General features: G+C 43.7%; 1 protein-coding gene across 2 annotated transcripts in view; it reads left to right on the top strand.

Annotated features, from left to right (window-relative positions):
* The first annotated feature begins 6,636 nt into the window (after positions 1–6,636).
* Positions 6,637–7,035, top strand: part of ZNF250 (zinc finger protein 250) — a 21,681-nt gene continuing 21,282 nt past the window's right edge. The window contains exon 1 of one of the 2 annotated variants that reach the window (XM_034668838.1): positions 6,637–6,742. The gene's annotated coding sequence lies outside the window, so the exon portion shown is untranslated. The remainder of the gene's footprint in view (positions 6,743–7,035) is intronic. The other variant, XM_019802663.2, reaches the window with a different exon arrangement.

Genomic DNA, 7,035 nt, shown 5'->3' with positions numbered 1-7,035 from the left:
TCCTAAAGCCTCCATGGCTCTGGAAGGAACTCCTGAGTCTGAGGGGAGAACAGGGCCCTGGTGGCTGAGAACAATGCAGGCCATGCCAGGACACCTGTGATAGCAGCAGAGTCTTAGCTGGACATTCTCCCGGGGCTTGGCAGGCAAGAGCCAGACAGTCATCACTGGCTACTGGGCTTCCCTGGAAGTAACGTGAAGGCGTGAAGGCAGCCTGGCTTCCAGGTACCCCATGTGGCTTATTCTGCATGTCTTCTTCTGTGCCCATGGGCTGGGCTCTGGCCTTTCCACATGTTAGAACATCAGCTGCAAAGACCATTCCCATATGGAAATTAGATATAAGAAAAAGGTGGCATCCCCAATCCTATCAAGACTATGAGGTAAAGGATAAACTTCAAAATATGTAGTGTCGAGATAACCAGATAGCCATTGGGGGAAAAAATAGATCCATTCTTCACATCATATAGCAAAATAAATTCTAAATGGAAGAGATTTAAATGTAAAGAAATAAAACCAAACAAGTAGTAGATGAAAACATGAATTCCTGTAGAACCTGGAAGTTAGGGAAATTGTACTAGGACTCAAAATCAAGAAACAGTAAGAGAAAACAGTGATAAATTTGACTACACAGAAATAAATAATTGTGTGATTAAAAACGACATAAAGTAAAAAGACAAATGACAAACTGGAGGAAATATTTGCAACTCATATTACAGATATCATTTATAAAATTAATGTATAAAAAGTTATTTTAAAATTAGGACTGTATTTTCAACAAACAGTGCTTGGACTATTATTGAATAACCTTATAGCAACAAAATGAACCTCAACCCTTACACCACACCATATATAAAAATTAAAAGATATCGTCCACCAACTAAAAAAAAGGGGGGGTGGGGAGGAATCAAATATATTTATCATCAACCAAAATGCAAAGTAGAAACTTCTAGAAAAACAGTAAAAACCTAGGGACCTTGACTTTGGCAAAGACTTATTAAATAGGATACAAAAGAGCATGACATTTCAAGGAAGGAAATCAGTGAATAGGACTTCATCAAAATTTTAAACTTTTGCTCCCCCGAATGAAATAAAAAGGGAAAGAACAACCTGGGAGAAAATATTTGCAAAACATATACCCAGCAAATGACCTGTAGCCCATCCTACAAAGAAGTCCTACAACTCAATTAGAAGACAAATGACCCAATAAAAAATGGGCTTAAGATTTGAATGGACACTTCACTAAAGAATATATTGGCAAATAACAGCAAGAAATGACACTCAATATCATTAAACACTAGAAAAATGTGGGGCATCTGGGTGGCTCAGTCAGTTGAGTGACTGACTCTTGGTTTCAGTTCAGGTCCTGATCTCATGGGTCATGGAATCAAGCCCCACGCCCAGCTCCACACTTATTGGAAGTCAGAGGGAGAGGGAGAAGTAGACTCCCCGCTGAGCAGGGAGCCCAATGCAGGGCTCGATCCCAGAACCCTGGGATCATGACCAGAACCAAGGGCAGAACACTTAACCAACTGAGTCACCCAGATACCCCAAGTCTATTCCTTGTAACCATTTCTCTGTTACCAAATTGCTTTTTATAACTTGTACAGTTGCATCAAAAAAGACTCTATAGGGCTTATTTTGTAATGTATTAATCTTAAACAATTGATAAATTGGTGCATTAAAAATATCTGCAGCTTGGAGCACCTGGGTGATGCAGTCAGTTGAGTGTCTGACTCTTGGTTTCAGCTCAGGTCATGATCTTGGTGGAATCAAGCCCCATGCCAGGCCCTGCACTCAGTATGGAATCTGCTTGAGCCTCTCTCTCTTCCTCTGCCCCTCCCACTCGTGCTCTCTCTTTCTCTAAAATAAATAAATAAATCTTTAAATATATATACATATCTGCAACTTATGTCACAAAGAGTTAACATAATAGCACTTCTAAAACCAGAGGTAAGAAAACACCAACTAGGAAAAGAAGCAAGTCACAGACAAATAAGTGAAAACAGTGCTTAAATATATGAAAAGATGCTTGACTTCGCCCACAAAGATGCAAAAAGAAGTCACACTGAGATGTCATTTCTTCTCGGATGGGCAAAATTCCAAATATTTAACAAAATATTTATTTACAAAGTTGTGAGGAAACATCACCAGTGGGAATGCAAGATGGTGCTACCCTATGGAAGGGAACTAGGCAACACACAGCAAAAACGAATTACCAACGCCCACTGAGTGGGCCACCTGGGTGGCTCAGTCAGTTAAGCATCTGCCTTTGCCTCAGGTCATGATTCCTGGGTCATGGGATCGAGCCCCACGTCGGGCTCCCTGCTCAGTGGGGAGTCTACTCCCTCTCCCTCTGCCCCTCCCCCCTGCTTGTGCACAAGTGCTCTCTCTTTCTCTCAAATAAATAAAATCTTTAAAATGAAACAAAACAAATGCCCACTGACCAATTTGTAGGAATCTATCTCAGAATTAAACAGGGAAAACTATGCAGAGGCCTGCACAAAACTATTCATTGTAGCACTATTTTTTAATGATTTTATTTATTTATTTGAGAGGGAGAGAGAGCGCTTGAGGGGAGAGGGTCAGATCCAGGACTCCAGGATCGTGATCTGAGCCAAAGACAGACGCTTAACTGACTGAGCCACCCAGGAGCCCTGTAGCACTACTTTTAATAGCAAAAGATGGGAAACTATGCACATGTCCAGTAATTGCAGACTGGTTGAATACATTATGGTAGATTCACACAAGAGGGGGAGTATACCACTGCAAAAAGGAATAAGGAACATTCCTAGACGCTGCTGCTGAGAGGTCTCCAGCATACAGTTAAGTGAAAAAAAGCCAAAATGCAGAACAGTAGGTACAGGGTGCTATTGTTCATTGAAATTTATTCAGATTTTTAAATAAATGGTTACCAATAGGGAGAGGAAGGTAACAGGTTGGTGGGGACAGGGAGAGAAGCCAGACTTCTCTGAATGAGCTTTGTTTTGTAGACTTGACTGGAGCCATATAAATGTTTTACATAATCATAAAACAAAATTACATGAAAACCTGAAAAATTGGGGGGACCTGGCTAATTCAGTCAGTGGATCATGTATCTCAGATTTGTGGGTTCAAGCCCCATGGTGGGTGTAGAGATTGCTTAAAAATAAAATCTTAAAAAAAAATAATAACCCTGAAAAACTTAACCCTAAAGAGGAAAAGCAAAATGAAACAAATGAACCAGTATATAGAGTTAACCCCACAGAAACAAATTATTTTAATTTACTTTAAAGCAGAGTAATATACTAAATGGGTTATATCCCAACAACAGAAAGAACTACAAAAGAATGTTAGACTGTTTTCAATAATCATACTGCTAGTAATGATGGCATTGTTATCCTGACACAATTATATATAAATAATAAATAATTGTGTTAAGATAATCAGGATCCAAGATTTTTATTTTTATTAAACATTTTTATTTAAATTCAATTAACATATAATGTATTATTGGTTTCAGAGGTACAGGCCTGTGATTCATCAGTCTTATACAATACCCAGCGCTCTTTACATCACATGCCCTCCTTAATGCCCATCCCCCAGTTACCGTATCCCTTCATCCCCACCCCTCCAGCAACCCTCAGTTTGTTTCCTATGATTAAGAGTCTCTTATGGTTTGTCTCCCTGTCTGGTTTCATCAGGATCCAAGATTTTTAATACAGTAGAAAAAGAGATACAAATATAAAGAAGTTAATAACCACCTAGCCCTAAATTTGAATTTGAAATATCAGTGTGAACTCATGATGTATTTTTACATTAAAATTTTTTCCTAGCTTTGTCCTCTGAAAAGACATAGACATAATGACCAACCTGGTGGCAATGAGCACTCCTAGAGCCCCAGCTGTGTACTCCAAATGCCATTTCCCACTGGAAAGGACTAGGGTTTCTTGAAAAAAATATGCTGACCCTAGGGACCCAGGTATTATGGGAGATGAGCTTGGAATATCTTGTCTTATCAGAAATCAAGTAAGTGATCAATGATCACAGGGCTTGCATCAGAAAGACTCAGGGTGAACTTAGAGACTTCTACTAGCCAAAGATGCAATGCTTATTAATTTGAAAAACTGTAATGGACTAAAATACATCAAATATGTTAAAGTCTTTGAGTTCAAATGATAATAGAAAGAAACATAATTGGTTACCTCTGAAGAATGACAGAAAACCAGTTCATTATTCTGAAAGCTCGTAAACAAAGGCAATAATTAAGCATTTAAACTCGCCTGTCCTGTATGAATGCCAAACAACTGATAGGGGGAAGTCTGTCTTTCTGGAACTGTTCCCACAAATGCAGACGGTTATTAATACCAGAATGTCGCCATTTTGCAAACTCTTAGTGAAACACAGCGAGGCAGTGAATGTTCCTGGAAATACATAATGCCCACTGAGGAAGTAGTCTTGTGTGCCAATGCAAAATCTAATTAGTCTCCACCTCTAAATTTATAGGAACTTCCAGTGACAGAAAGACACCACAAGGACACAAATGGCAAAAATCCCAAATATGAGAAATTCCACAGGATGCATGACCAGACTTTGATAAATTTCAAAGAGATTTAAAAAAAAAAAAACTGGGAGGAAGCTATAGATTAGGATATTTAACCCTTATGCTCATTGCAGCACTATTTACAATAGCCCAAATACGGAAGCCGCCCAAGTGTCCACCTGCTGATGGATAAAGAATATGCAGTGTATATAATACACACAACGGAACACTACTCAACCATAAAAAAGAATGAAGTCTTGTCATTTGCAACAACATGGATGGATCTGGACACTAACGCTGAGTGGGATAGGTCGATCAGAGAAGGACAAATACAAGTGATTTCACTCGTGAAATTTAAGAAACAAAACAAAGAAATAAAGAAAGCCAAATTAAAAAGCTGACTTGACTACAGAGAACAAACGGGGTGGGGGGTGAAATATGTGAAGGGGATTAAGAGTACAATTATCTTGATGAGGAGGACTGAGTAAGGTAAGGAATTGTTGACTCACTCTACTGTATACCTGAAGCTAATATAACGTTGTATGCTAACTCTACTGGATTTAAAACGTTAAAAACAACATTCTAGTTAAAAAAAAAAAAAAGATAAAATGTAAGTCTGTTGACCAAATGCATTGTGCATTCCTAGTTTTGATGGGGTTTTGAATATAGGTGATGTTTGGTGGGGTGAAGTCTGGAGCCGACAGCCAAGAAAGAATGCTTGAGATGTCTCTGGTGCAAAAAGATGGTTTATTAAGGCAAGGGGAGAGGAACACGAGCAGAAAAAGCTGCCCTGGGTTTGCGAGGTGTGGCTCATTAAATACTTGGGAATTGGAGGAGGTAAGAAAAAGGGAGGTTTCAAAAGGAATTTTGTATGCTGAAGACCAGAGGCCTTCCCATTGTCAAGCTAAGATTGTTTTTCCCTCTAGCGAGGCATTAACAGTAACATAGTTGGGAGCTTCTTGGAGGCACATTTCACTTTGCCCGGTTCAAGTATCTGTCAATGGGGTGCAGGTTATAAAGACGTTTAATTTTATCTACATTCCCTTTTGGAAGCTAGCTTATTGATAGAAATGCTTTGTTCTTGTAAATTGCTAAGACTTTTGTAAACTGAGGGAGACTCCTGTCTTGCAGGATCGTGATCTCTTTAAATCAACCGTTTTCCCTTTAGGGCAGCCAGGAGTGCCTGAGGAATGTCACATATATCCCATATCCCATGGGGGGTAGGGGGGTGGGGGAGTCAGCTTCTGCTTTGTCCTCTGCCTTCTGCTCATCAGTGTGAATCATGATTCACACAAACCAATTAAAAATAAACGGTATGAGACAGAAGACTGAACACTGGCTACTTGATGATTGATAATAAAGGATAATGGTTTCCTAATTACCTTTTTAAGGGCCTTTATGGGATTGAGGAAGGAAGTAACTAGATAAGGAAATAGGTCAAGAGACTGGTTATGGGTAACTGTTCCAGTTGTTTGATGGACACGTGTTAGAACTACTTTCTATAAGAAGCTAAAAAGAAAAAGTAAAGACCGAACGGGACGGTCCCCCCCAGCGCACTTCATTTCTCTTCCCATCCCAGCACGCCCGCTGCCTGAGGTCATCGGAACTCGCGTCCTCGGGCCGCCGGGCTGCCTGAGCCGCCTCTCCCAGGGCCCCCTCCCGGGCGCAGGCTTCGACACCCCCCACAAAGCCCAACAGCAGCGCAGGTGGTCGAAGAGGCGCTCACTGTCACACGTGACAACCACCGCCAAGCCCTCGCCGGTCCCGGGGCACAGCACGAGAAAGCACGTTCAGGCAGGGGTGATACACGGCTTGAGGCGGTAAAGGGCCCGACGGGGACAGAAGCCTGAAACCTAGGGAAACAGCGACGCAGGACAGACGCTCCGGTTCAAACTACAAGCTTCCGCAGGACCGCCGGAAGTGCGGTTCGTGCAAGGCCTGGGCGCGGTGTGGCCTCTCTAGGCGCGCCGGAGGTCTCGGCTCTTGGTGGCTCCGGCGCGCGCAGAGGAGCTGTCAGTCAGGAAAATGGCGCCGGCGGGGAAGGCGGGGCCGACGACCGCACTGGGGGATGTCGCACGCTAGGACTGGTGGCCCGGGGGTGTGGGCGGGGACTGTGGAGGCGGGGCTCCCCGGGATTGGCGGATGCGCAGACGAGGCGGGGCGCCCCCTTTGTCTGAGTGCGTTGCGGGCCCCCGTCCCTTCGCGCGTGAGGCTGCGGCGTGGAAGGTGAGTCGGGGGTGCGTGTGGGCACTGACAGGCTGAGACCCCCTGCCCGCACGGAAGCCGGAGCCAGGCGTCCTTGTCACGGACAGGGCACTTCCTCGCGGGCACGTTCCGCTCTAGCCCCTGGCGCCGGTTCCCTCCTCCCGCGGACGCGCTCTGAGCCCCCCAGCCCCCCAGCCTTCCGCCACACCCCGGTCCCCTGGCTGCTCCTCGCACCTGGGCCTCTCCCGACCCCCACCCCTCGGCTCCTGCCACGCCCCGGGCCCTCCCTCCCCCTTCCCCTTGACACACCCAGG

The sequence above is a fragment of the Ailuropoda melanoleuca genome, chromosome 9 (assembly GCF_002007445.2).
Source record: "Ailuropoda melanoleuca isolate Jingjing chromosome 9, ASM200744v2, whole genome shotgun sequence".
Lineage (NCBI taxonomy): Eukaryota > Metazoa > Chordata > Mammalia > Carnivora > Ursidae > Ailuropoda > Ailuropoda melanoleuca.
This window is presented reverse-complemented; position numbering and strand designations above follow the sequence as displayed.